Genomic DNA, 13,704 nt, shown 5'->3' with positions numbered 1-13,704 from the left:
GCGGTAAACAAAATTCGAATAAACTTAAACTTGAAGACGTTTGGATGGGTTATCAAACTTTAAAAAAATCTTCCTCCTTCACTTCCCCCAAACTCTGAGCTCTGGAAAGTGGGAGAGAAGTATAAACTGAAGAAATTTTCAACACGGTATTAATAACACAATATCTTATTTTGTAGCAAACAGCTTTAACAGTCAAGTGTAGAAATCTTGCCTGCGGTTTTATCCCCATTAAACCAAATCACCTTGGCAAAAGTTGTCCACAGCGATTATACAGTCAGAACTACTGGAAGTGATTGTATCAGCCGACTCCAGAAACCCCTGCAGTTCACCGTCAGCAATTGACTCCGGAAAACAGAAATATGAGGGCAGATAAAGGCCAAATGGCCCATCTAGTCTGCCCATCCGCAGTAACCATTATCTCTTTCTCTCGCCGAGAGATCCCATGTGCCTATCCCAGGCCCTTTTGAATTCAGACACAATCTCTGTCTCCACCACCTCTTCTGGGAGACTGTTCAACGCATCTACCACCCTTTCTGTAAAATAGTATTTCCTTAGATTACTCCGGAGCCACCTCTTAACTTCATCCTATGCCCTCTCATTCCAGAGCTTCCTTTCAAATGAAAGAGACTTGATTCATGCGCATTTATATTACGTTGGTATTTAAGCGTCTCTATCATATCTCCCCTCTCCCGCCTTTCCTCCAAAGTATACAGATTGAGATCTTTAAGTCTGTCCCCATATGCCTCATGATGAAAACCATGCACCATTTTAGTAGCCTTCCTCTGGATTGTCTCCATCCTTTTTATATTTTTTTTGAAGGTGCGACCTCCAGAATTGTACACAATATTTAAATGAGGCATCAATATCTCCCTTTTCCTAATGGCCATACCTCTCCCTATGCAACCTAGCATCCTTCTAGCTTTCGCCGTCACCTTTTCAACCTGTTTGGCCACCTTAAGATCATCACATACAATCACACCCAAGTCCTGCTCTTCCGTCACGCACATAAGTTCTTCACCCACTAAACTGTACCGTTCTCTCGGATTTTTGCAGCCCAAATGCATGACCTTGCATTTCTTAGCATGAAATTTTAGCTGCCAAATTTCAGACCATTCTTCAAACTTTGCCAGGTCTTTCTTCGTGTTATTGGAAGTTAATGGAAGAACTGAATCAGCCCAGTATAGTTGTTCAACCTGAGCCCCTTTATACTGGAAGATAGAATAAGTGCTAACATCCACTGCTGCTGTCAGGCCTCTTCAAGACTTGGGGGAGAGGAGGGGCATGCTAAAAGACCCGGGGGGGGGGGGCGGGGCTTATATTGGCTCACAGACTTTCCACTGAATAATCCTACTTTAATTGTTCCGTAAAGGTGGGGTTCTGTGTGAATCGCTATCTGCTGTAGACTGGAGGGGACTTACTCCAAAGAGAGACATGGCGTGGGCACAGAGTGGCGTCGCTGTTAAGGCCTTGGAGAAAAGTCACTTCCCACGTCCTCTCCGTGCCCTTGGGCTCCCTAAGAAGTACAAACCTAGGGCTCCTTTTACAAAGGTGCGTTAGCGTTTTTAGTGCACGCACTGGATTAGCGCACTAGCCGAAAAACTACCGCCTGCTCAAGAGGAGGCGGTAGCGGCTAGCGTGCGTTAAGGCCCTAACGCACCTTTGTAAAAGGAGCCCTTAATTTAGGTAGCCCCAGAATCCATCTCATCCAACAGGGGTTTCGCCACCCTTTACATATGTAAAAAGCTGGATAAAAGTACCCTGTGCGGTGTGTTTGTGTGGGCATCTGCAGCATTACTTTTCAGCGTCTGTTGATTTTATTGTTTCTTCCAAGAAGAGGGGGACAGATAGAAATTGAAGAAGTGAGAGAATACATCCCGTAATCCCTTTTCTGTCGGGAAGCAGGTGAAAGCCTGGCTCTTCTCCCGAGCCTTTAATCCACTCCCTCTGCACCTGGACTTGCTGCTCACCCTGTAACTTAGACCAGTTCCTCATATCGTATTCAACTATACATATAATTTGCCTTCAGCTTAGCCAATGGTACTCTTAATAAACACACATTAGAACATTCAAACAACATACGGCATATACAATGCATTGATAATGCTGTCTATATAATAATATGAAACATCGGAATAGGTGGTTAAGGAGGAAAATGTTCTTGAGATATATACATGGAACAAGATAATAATAATAATAATAACAGTTTATATACCGCAGGACCGTGAAGTTCTATGCGGTTTACAATGATTAAAAGATGCTACAAATTGAGTAGAATTAACAAAGTAATTTCTAGCATCTTTTAATCATTGTAAACCACATAGAACTTCACGGTCCTGCGGTATATAAACTGTTATTATTATCTTGTTCCATGTACATATCTCAAGAACATTTTCCTCCTTAACCACCTATTCAGATGTTTCATATTATTATATAGACAGCATTATCAATGCATTGTATATGCCGTATGTTGTTTAAATGTTCCAATGTGTGTTTATTAAGTGTTCCATCGATAGTATTCTGACATCATATTATACAGTACTCCCATGATATTTGCGGGGGTTCCGTTCCAGGAACCCCCGCGAATGCGGAAAAACCGCAAATACGGTTTTTAGCGGGGGGAGATAGAAAAGGGCATCCAGAGAGGCAGGAGAGAGCAGCCGGAACGCTGGCGAGTGAAGGAAATCACTCGTCGTATGCTCCGCTCGCCTCTTCCTGCACTAAAGTCAGGCCTCACCAATCAGAAGCTGCTTTGACACACAAGCTACTTTCACTCGCCGGCGTTCCGGCTGCTTTCTCCTGCCGCTGTGGCTGTCCTCTCCTGGCCAGTCATTCGCAGTCGGAAAATCCATAAATGACCAGGACCACGAACAGCCGGGGGAAAACTATATCTGTGTTATATGAATGTTTGTCCATACTGCCTGTTTTGGTTTTCTCCGTATTATACTGATATCATATTTCTTATGCTTGATACTTTCGTATTTTAATATGGAATTATTTTCTTCTTAATTAGTTTATGCTTTTATGTACCTTTCTGTGATCTGTATGTCAGTCCAGATGGAGTATCAAGAATTTTAACAACCATAAAACATATTTCTGATATTGGATTGTGTTAATCCTATTACTAGGATTCAGTTTCCCTCATTGACAATATTGTTATATTTGGTCATTTTGCTTTTGGTTTGCTGTTGATAAAATGATAAGTTTTATACTGTTGTATACCACCTTGGGTGAATCTTTTCATGAAGGTGGTTAACAGATCAATCAATCAATAATGCCGTAGAATCAAGATGCACCTCTCTCAGCTTCATGTACAGCTGAGGCCATAAAAAGCTACAGATTAGAACTTTGTTAATTGAGTTTGGAGCGAAATTCAGTGAGAAAAGCCTCGGCTGCTGGACTCGGGACACACGCACTTCATCCTGCAATCAGAGGTCGAGCTTCACAATGCCAAGGGATAAGGTGGGGTAGCAAGAAACCGTGCCTGCTCTGCCTCTCGCTCCTTAATCCTGGGCTCAGGTGTCACGTGGCTTTCCTGTCTGAACAGAAGAAATGCATCTCGGCATGCTTTTATCACCTGGAGGGTGAGGCGGGAAACCTGAGCTCATGCATCTGCCTCTGCCCCGAATGTTCAGTGACCCTGCACGGCCTCGGGCACCGGCGGCCTGCTGGAGCACGGCGGCGTCTGCTGAGCTGGGAGATGAATGGTGGGTGAAGGAGACTGATGTGGTGGGAGGAAGACGCAGACTGGTCAGGCTCAAGTAGCAGGAGCTTTCTTCAGACTTCAGCTACATAAATATCACCGCTTATTCTCAAGAACATAAATCAGCTTACTTGTTCCAAACAGAGCTTTCATGAGACGCACATTAATAGCTGATAGCACAGAGAAACCACATTGTAAGAGCCTTGGAGGTGGAGAGACCGTTGCTACTTCCTTCAATTATAGAATCCCAGGATGTTGTGCTTCATTTTGGGTCTTTTCCTCTCCTTTCTCACAGCTTTTGTTGTTATGTCCAGTCTTATATCCTGACGAATCCCCACATATCAGAGTGCTAGGCGGGTTACAAGCGGCATATTACTACACAGAGAGTTATATAACATAGTAACATAGTAGATGACGGCAGATAAAGACCCAAATGGTCCATCCAGTCTGCCCAACCTGATTCAATTTAAATTTTTTTTTTTTCTTCTTAGCTATTTCTGGGCGAGAATCCAAAGCTTTACCCGGTACTGTGCTTGGGTTCCAACTGCCGAAATCTCTGTTAAGACTTACTCCAGCCCATCTACACCCTCCCAGCCATTGAAGCCCTCCCCTGCCCATCCTCCACCAAACGGCCATATACAGACACAAACCGTTCAAGTCTGCCCAGTACTGGCCTTAGTTCAATATGAATACTGTGTGCAATTCTGGTCGCCGTATCTCCTAAAAGATAAAGCGGATTTAAAAAAGGTATAGAGAAGGGCAATGAAAATGATAAAAGGGATGGGATGATTTTCCTGGAATGATACGATAAGAGATCTATAAAATACTGAGTGGAGCGGAAAGGGTAAATGTGAATTGCTTGTTTTTTCTTTCCCAAAATACTAGGACTAGGGGGGGGGGGGGGCATGTGATGAAGCTACTAAGTACTAGATTTAAAACAAACCGGAGAAAATATTTCTTCATACGTACAATGTGTAATTAAACTCTGGAATTCATTGCCTGAGAATGTGGTGAAATCAGTTTGCTTAGCGGGGTTTAAAAAAAGATTTGGATAATTTCTTAAAAGAGAAGTCCATAGGCCATTATTGAGATGGCTTGGGGGAAATCCATTTTACTACTTGGGATCTAGCTAGAGGCTTGGGAACTGGGCTTGATGGAACTTTGGTATGACAGTTCTTATGTTCTTAACATATTACATAGATAGTTATCAACATATACAAACAGTATATGGTACCACAAATAATAAGAGCTTATTTTTAACATTGTCTTTTCTCCTGTTAGCTTTATTAGTCGGCGTTATTTTGAGCCCCTGGCAGGGATTTCTTTTAAAAAACCACATTTTTAGGTTGTTATGAAACAGTTTATGTACGGTGGTTGTGCGAATTTCGAAAGAAAGTGAGTTCCATACTTTCACTATTTGGCAATTGATTGATTTGCTGTGGTATGTCTTGTATTTTATATCTTTCGGAGTTGGGAATGTTAGGATTAAGTGGTCGGTCCACAGATCTCCCTAACAGCTTCCCCACTAGTGTTTGTTTTTTTTCTTAAAAACTCCTTCAGAATTGCATATCGTGTGTTTTATATTGTTTGACCTGTAGGTGTCTGTTATGTTGCTCAGGGTGACTGATCATACGTGTGCAAGCGTGTGTAAAAGTCTGTGTGTGTGCGTTTGCACTATGGAAGCCTTGGTAGAAGAGCAGGATATTTATTGTCCAGTTATGTGGTGAGAGGACGCAACTAGTAAAAGGTAAAGTTAATTTGGGGTGTAGTCCACCCTGGGTGCCACCTTGTTGAGGGCGCAGGCACCAGTCTCCTCTCTGCCAACCTGCTCCTTCCCCCCCTCCCCCCTCTGCCGTGCACACATGCCGCTTCCCTTCCCCCATACCTCTGTAATGTTCCTTGTGAGAGCAGCAACCCCCAACCTGCTGTCACGCCAGTGTCAACTCTTCCTGTGATGTCACTTCCTGGACCCACGCCTAGGAAATGACATCAGAGGAAGAGCCCACTCGACAGTAGCTTGAGGGGTGCTGCTTGTGCCAGGAGCATTACAAAGGTACGGAGGGAAGGGAAGCGCCGGATGCGTGGCAGGAGGGGGCGGGAAAAGAGCGTGTGGAGGTGGGGCGGAGAAGAGGAGCCACCACCGCTCCAGGCGCTTCTCACCTTCGTTATGTCACTGATTTGGAGAACCGGAAATACAGAGATGGTAAGACACCTCATAGAAAGCACTGCTGGAACGCTCTCCTTTATTTGGGTCAGGGTAAGCGTATGTTTGTTGTTTATTGTTCATTCGATACCCCACCAGTGCAGAAGGTTACGGCGGCTTACAATAAATGCATAAAAACAATGAAAGGAACGCCAAAAACTAAAAGAAACGTTCATGCTCATCTAATTCTGATCAGCCTCACTAAAAAGAACAATTAAAAGCCATTTTTAAAAAATGTGCTTTAAAAGAGACTTAAATTTAGTAAGCGATGGTTTAGCCCTAATTCGAAGAGGCAAATTATTCCCTCCCAAAAAGGTGAGATAAAGTTAGCATAGGAAGGAGCATATGGTATAGTAGCAGACATGAAATAAACTGGCTGAAGAAAGTGAGGCGCTTTGATTGATGGGCATAACATTTTGAATGGACATCTGAACTGAACAGGGAGCCGGTGCAGTTAAATGAACAGAAAAGCAGGGCAGCAGCGTACTAAGGACCCTGCTGCTTGCCCAGGGCTCCAGAAGTTCCGACGTGGCCCGTTTCGATCCCGCGTCAGGGAACCGAATCTTCAGCTCAAAAAACTTACAGGGTGATGCTGTCTCAAAAAATGTTAGAGGATGTTTCCAAAGAGCGAACTCCTCCACCAATTCTCAAGTCTGTCATTAAAAGTTCATAATGGTATAAGAAAAGTTTTGGACTACTGTGGGTAGCAAAGAAAAATATATTCATACCATTGAAATATATGCAATGACTGGGCTTCGGACCCTTGTTTCTGCCTTCGTGTCTCTGAGCATATTTTTTCACGTTTAGAAATAACTGCTAAGGGTGCATAAGAAGAATGTTTGATATGCTTATGGAGTGATTTTTTTGTTCCTTTTCATAGATTTCCTTCTATCACTCTAATGAGATAGAGTACCAGTTTATTGTGGGTTTTCCCCAGGGCTCCAGATTCAGCAGGTCAGTCAGTCAGTCTTCCAAGGGGCAAATAAGGACTGTTCTAACAGGAAACGTTTCATCCGTCATTTGGTCATCCTCCAGATCAACACTCTGTGCCTGCTTAGAAAGATTGCTTTCTCTGTCCAGTACAGATTTTTAGTATCATCCCCCCTGCAGTCCTTACTTGCCTCTGTTTTAGGGAGATGTTTGTCTCTGTTCCCTGGCATTCGCATTGTTCTTTATCTTCCATCATACATGAGCTGCAGCTTTAACACGAGCCAAGCAAAGCAGCGAGGGTCCTAGCTGAAAGAGCAGTAACGTAACATAACATTTGATTTATATATCACAAAACCATGTGGCTTCATGCGGCTAACAATTAATTTAGAAGGCTGGACATCAGATAGCGGATTATAAAATAGAGCATGTATTTGGTCCTTATAAAAAAAATTTTCATATAAGTCCGTTTTTAGCTGCTTTCTAAAATTCATATACGATGTGGAAGTAAAAAAAAAAAAAGTCAGCGGAGAACAGAGGCCCAAATAGCTGCTTGATACAAGAGCAGTCTATTACGAAGTCTTTTTATAACGACATTCTCTAGCAGACAGAAAATCAAAAATAGTTGATATGTGTGGGGAACGTCGGAAGCTTGAAAAATGAAAATGGTGGACTAGGTACCCGGGAGCCATGCCATACACCACCTTGTAGCGTAAACATGCCACTTCCTTTCACAGAAGTTCTTGGGGTCATCCCTAGGTGTCACTGTAACAGCAGTTCCTAACTCTTCTCATAAAGGCACTAATTACAGATCTCTTAAGTATGCACTAGACTAGTGCTCCTTTTGCTGAGTTGATCTGACAGTTGTGTCTGTGGGAAGAGGATTAATTTGCTCAGTTATTTAGGTGAGGGATAATGTAGGAGGCTGCTTCTACATTTACAGACTCTTTCTGTGGGGCTGCAGGCTCATGGATACTGGTACCTACAAGACCATTTTGGAAAAGAAAGGTCCCTGGGGAGTTTTTTGTTCAAACATTGCAAGTTGGTATTCAAGACAAGTTGTCAGTTCACCCATGGCCTAAATATACATAGCCGTGGTGAATACATACGTATATTCAGGACTGCTGAATTACACCTATTTATTTAAATGCCGCAGCCTGTGTTTCAAGAAAGAGTCAAGATTTATTTGTTTATTTATTTATTTATTCATTTTTCTATACCGCTCAGAACGGTTTGCATTAATTTATTCAGGTACTCAAGCATTTTTCCATGTCTGTCCCGGTGGGCTCACAATCTATCTAATGTACCTGGGGCAATGGGGGGGATTAAGTGACTTGCCCAGGGTCATAAGGAGTAGCGCGGGTTTTGAACCCACAACCTCAGGGTGCTGAAGCTGTAGCTTTAACCACTGTGCCACTGGCAGCATTTGCTTTGTTGTGAGACACCCCCTAAACGGAGGGGTAAGGCGAGAGAGCCTCCTCAGAAAAGATCTCTACTCTTAGCAGCCCAGTCAAAGATAGACAGTTTATGTACTCCCCCTTCAGGGGATAATCGGACTGGAGGCAAAATTTCCCCTGCTGTGCTCCACGTTAGCGGAACTGCTTGGAGGAGAAGATTCTTTTTTTTTTTTTTTATATAATTTTTATTCATTTTCAAATTTTACATGAAGTGTACAAAATATTGAAATACAATTAATGAATACACAATATCACTTTTATATCTAATACATAATATTCTAAGTATATTTTTATCCCCTCTCCCTCCCCCCTCCCTTCTAGTACTTTCCAATCATTCATTACATATTGTATAACATATTATAGCATATTGTGTAAAAATTATTTTCACTACCCCCCCTCCATGTGTGTCACAAAGAAGATATTGAAAAGAAGAAAAGAAGAAGAGAAATTCAGCTATTCATTCATTACAATATTTTGTCAATGGCCCCCATATTTTTATAAATTTAGTATATGTCCCTCTTTGTATTGCTATTACTCTTTCCATTTTGAATATATGACATATTGTATTCCACCAAAATGTATAATTTCTAAACCTCTAAACCTCCAACAACATTCTGCTGTGCTGTAGGAAGCATTACAGGTATTAGGAGTCGGGCGGCTGTTGGGGAGTGTCAGAGGTTCAGTGGGATTAGTGGCAGGAGGGAGTAGTCATCCCTCTTGCCGCGGACAGTGGCAGGTGGTTCGGGGGGGGGGGGAGTGGGCATCCCTTCTGCTGTGGACAGTGTTGGGGGGGGTTTCGGGGGTGGCAGCGAGAGGGAGTGGGCATCCCTCCTGCCGGATGACTTGCATGGGAAGGGTTTGGGGGTTCCCTGCCGTGGATGTAAGTCGGCCTATGTTAGACTAAGGTAAGAATACTGTATTAGACTGGGTAATGATATTGTAATCATCTTAAAGTAATATTTTATCAACATTTTCTTACTTTCCAAGTCAAGCACAGCACAATCCCTTTGTGGTGAACATTCGTTGTGGCGCCTCCTCCTCTTTATATTATTACTGCTGCGTAGCGAGACTTGGGAGTGCGGGAGACGGGGGCTGCTAACTGCTGGCGGGGGGAACGGTAGTAAACGCGTCATAAAGTCGAACAGTCGTAACTTGAATAGGTCGTAAGTCGACGAGTACCTGTATCTCCAAATCATAATCTTAGATTACCAACTAGCCACTTTAACTGGACACCAACGCTTTCAAACATTACGTAGCTTTTATGCATCCGTTGTTAGTGATTGGGCTTAGCACTTCTAATTAGAGTGTTTAGGTGTTTCCGGATTGCTTAAATGATTGCTAGAACCAGATCAGATGAAACGAGCAGCTAAGAGTCGAAGGCAGAGGACAAAGTCTGTGAACTCACAGGTCCAGCAGAGAGGCGCCACTGAAAGTCTGATTATGTTCATATGTGTTTCTTCGTATGTGTTTGGGATGCATCACTTTCAAAAGAGAAGAAAGGGGCTATGAGTAGTAAATTGGAACCGGCTGTGTCCATAGAAGGCTCTTTGTGTGAGCTGAGTAAGCTATGGCAGCGCACTTCCTGTCCGAGAGGCAGGAAGAGGTAGATTGGAACCAGACTGGCCCTGGTGAGAAGGGGATTGATGGGGGGGAGGGAGCGACAGCTCCTTTTCTCTGATCTTTCATTTTATTTCAAATAATTTACAGAGTTCAAATCCTTTCAAGTTATGTTGTATCTATTAATATCCTTTTCAGATGAGAAAGGATGGTCTGCCTGTACTCATCCTGCCTCAGGAGAGTCCCTTCCCCCACTGAAACCACCTCTTCAGTACAACTAATGAAGGTTGTTTTTTTTTGGTAACTTATGCATATCTCCTTAAGAGAGGCATATAAGGATATGGTGGACTATAAATTACGCCAGGTGTACACCTGGCAGGGCCTCCGCGTGTGCGGATCGCCGGACTTGATGGACCGAAGGTCTGATCCGGAGATGGCAGTTCTTATGTTCTTATGTTTGGGTTATTTAGTGCTATCTTTGACTATAAAGGATTTGGACTGGAGGATTTGGTGTTTAAATGGCAGATGACATTTCTTGTGGAGAAGTGCAAATTGATGCATTTTACAAAAATCCTTCTAACTAAAGGTGCTATATTTTAGCTGATCAATGTTCAACACCAAATCCCGAATATCGAAGAGGTGGTAAACACTTTTTCAAGGGCCTCCCTAATAATAGAAGGAGCATGTTAAAAACTCTTATCATACTTAACTCTTCCATAAACTCAAAAAAACCACCCTTACCGCAACCTTCCCTGTCATACGACTCAATGTTAGTTATGTGACTAAGATGGCGACAGCGTGCCATTTCAATATTTAAATATCTGATTCCTACTATCATTATTTATAAGCTGATATCTTAACTGATGCCATTGTCATTCAGGTACAGCTGGTAGTTCCCTTTTCCAGAAGCCGTAGCCCAAGGCAAACAGAGTAAAGGTCAGAGGCATTATGAACCCTGGTCCCCAGCCTCCTGCGCTAACAACCAGGTTTCTCCTTTTTACTCTTGTCACTGAACGTACAAGAAAGACATGCTCTGTTCTGAACACCACTTTCTGTTGAATACGAATCACTAATTTTGATTCCACTGCCTTTGCTGGGTGGAATATAATAATAAAGGAAGTTTCTACTGAAATTCTATACACTGTGTCCCCGCTATTTAGCCTGCCGCAGGCCGCCGCAATCCCGGAATCCTGCAATCCTGTATCCAGCCACTGGCGCTGAATTTCCGGTTTAAAGTTTGCTGTCACTGACTTAGCTGGCTAAGCTGATTTTCAGCAGCCAGACACTGAATACTGGTAGTGACTGGCTAGCTGGCAATCCAGATATTCAGTGGGAACAAAAGAACATAAGAAGTGCTTCTGCTGGGTCAGACCAGAGGTCCATCATGCCCAGCAGTCCAATCGCACGGCGGCCCAACAGGTCCAGGACCTGTGCAGTAGTCCTCTATCTGTACCCCTCTACCCCTTCTCCTTCAGAAAATTGTCCAATCCCTTCTTGAACCCTAATACCGTACTCTGTCCTATCACACCCTCTGGAAGCGCATTCCAGGTGTCCACCACCCGTTGGGTGAAGAAAAACTTCCTAGCATTGGTTTTGAATCTGTCCCCTTTCAACTTTTCTGAATGCCCTCTCATTCTTGTAGTTTTTGAAAGTTTGAAGAATCTGACCCTCTCTACTCTCTCTATGCCCTTCATGATCTTGTAAGTCTCTATCATATCCCCTCTAAGTCTCCTCTTCTCCAGGGAAAAGAATCCCAGTTTCTCCAGTCTCTCAGTGTATGAAAGGTTTTCCATACCTTTTATCAAACGTGTCGCTCTCCTCTGAACCCTCTCGAGTATCGCCATATCCTTCTTAAGGTATGGCGACCAATATTGGATGCAGTACTCCAGATACGGGCGCACCATCGCCCGATACAACGGCAGGATAACTTCTTTCATTCTGCTTGTAATACCCTTCTTGATTATAACTACCATTCTATTCGCTTTCTTAGCAGCCGCTGTGCATTGTGCCGACGGCTTCATTGTCATGTCCACTATTACCCCCAAGTCCCTTTCTTGGGAACTATCACTCAATAACATCCCTCCCATAGCTGAACCACGGGTTTTTGCTTCCTACATGCAATACTTTACATTTCTCTACATTGAACTTCATCTGCCATCTCGTCATCCACTCCCCTAGCTTGTTCAGGTCCCTTTGTAATTCCTCGCAGTCCTCTTTAGTCCGAGCACCACTAAATAGTTTGGTGTCATCTGCAAATTTTATTATTTCGCACTTCGTCCCTCATAGCCAGCTTTCTCCCACTGAATATCTGTGGATAGGTGGGTATATGCTATTTGTCTGGCCAGGAGTTCCAGGCAAGTCAAATAGTGCTGAATATTGGCCGATGTCTGTTCCTAAAACACAACTAGGGAATGAATTTTTTTTCAAGTAAAATATGTTACATAAGTCAAACTCTTACCCCCAAATTCTATATATAGAATTCTATATATATATATATATAATCCATTGCACACGCAAATCGATGCGAATAGCCAAAATCTCCGCACACTTAATTGTTTAACAAGGCCAGTTGGCACTGATAATTGACAATTAACACCTCATAATTGATGCTAGTTGGCACAAATTAGACATGCGTACAACTTGGTAGGTGCATTCGATAAAGTGGTGCCTGTCAGTTCTAGCATGCAAATCTCAAAAGGGACGTGGACAGGGGAGGAGCTTGGGCGGATCGTGGGAGTTTGAGAATGAATACGCCCAATCCACACGCAACTTAGGCGCAGGGTTTTAGGCCTTGTTTTTCTTGGCCTAAAGGTTAGTGATGTGTAGGCCGCTAAGCACGATTCTATATATAATCCCTTTGATATAATCACGCTAAGTGCTGTTGAAGCTGGCTTCAGATTTTTGGGGCACTAAATATAGAATCAGGCCCTTAGTAAGCAGCCACCTAGAGGCTTTGTATCCTGGCAAATGCACAAATACATGTAAGCGTGCTTCAATCAAACGCAGAGAGGTGAATGGTTAAGGAAGGGAGAACTGAATCCAAAAGGCGAGAGAGCTTGCTAGCTGCAGCCCAGGACAGTGGATTACGGTTGAGATACTCCCAGCAGGCATAAATAAAATTGGGAAAATTAACCCCTGCAGATTCTGTTAAGAAGACGTGGACATGATTACTCATCTCGTAGCTGGCTGCAAAGTTCTGATGGGAAAAAGTTTATACACTGAAAGGCACCATAAGGCAGCATATCTCAGCAGCTGAAAGCACTGCGATTGTGCCCCTAGAGGATTATGGAGAATGAAGAAATTATGAACTTCTGGGACAATCCCATTCCAAGTGATAAAAAACTGAATGCAAGAACAGCATTGAAGACATATCTCTTCTCGCTATAATTCTCATGGCTTATACTCCTCGGAGCCTATGAATCTTGTTAGAACTTCAATGAAAGCATTGTTGTTGTAAACCGCAATGACTCCTTGTTGAACATTGTGGAGTATAAGAAACTGTTTGGCATGGCATTCATAATAGAGATGCTTCTGCCAAAGTGTTTATTCCATGCATTGAGTGGAGAAAGAGAAGATTCTCAAGTCCCAAGCAATGCAGTCAGACCCAAAAAATGTGGCAGAAAGATATAGATGTATTTTCCATTGTATTGGGTGCTAAAGATTTGACTATGAGGACCTTTCACGCATACCTTGATAAGTTGCTAATATATTTTACATCGACGGAAACTGTCTTTGGCACAATGCAAGCATTATGGTGAGCATTAGCAGCAGGGCTGTGGAATCGGAGTTGAGGAGTCGGAGACAATTTTGGGTACCTGGAGTTGGAGTCGTGGCTACCAGAAACTGAAAAGTCAGAGTCA

At 43.1% G+C, this 13,704-nt stretch overlaps 1 protein-coding gene across 6 annotated transcripts in view; it reads left to right on the top strand.

Moving 5' to 3' along the window:
• The window catches only part of UBA7 (ubiquitin like modifier activating enzyme 7), a 271,137-nt gene that overhangs the window by 157,756 nt on the left and 99,677 nt on the right, over positions 1–13,704 (top strand). The gene's annotated exons all lie outside the window — the stretch shown is intronic.

Source organism: Geotrypetes seraphini, chromosome 17 (assembly GCF_902459505.1).
Source record: "Geotrypetes seraphini chromosome 17, aGeoSer1.1, whole genome shotgun sequence".
Classification (NCBI taxonomy): Eukaryota; Metazoa; Chordata; class Amphibia; order Gymnophiona; family Dermophiidae; genus Geotrypetes; species Geotrypetes seraphini.
The sequence above is the reverse complement of the archived record's forward strand: the minus strand, read 5'-3'. Positions and strand labels throughout refer to the sequence as shown.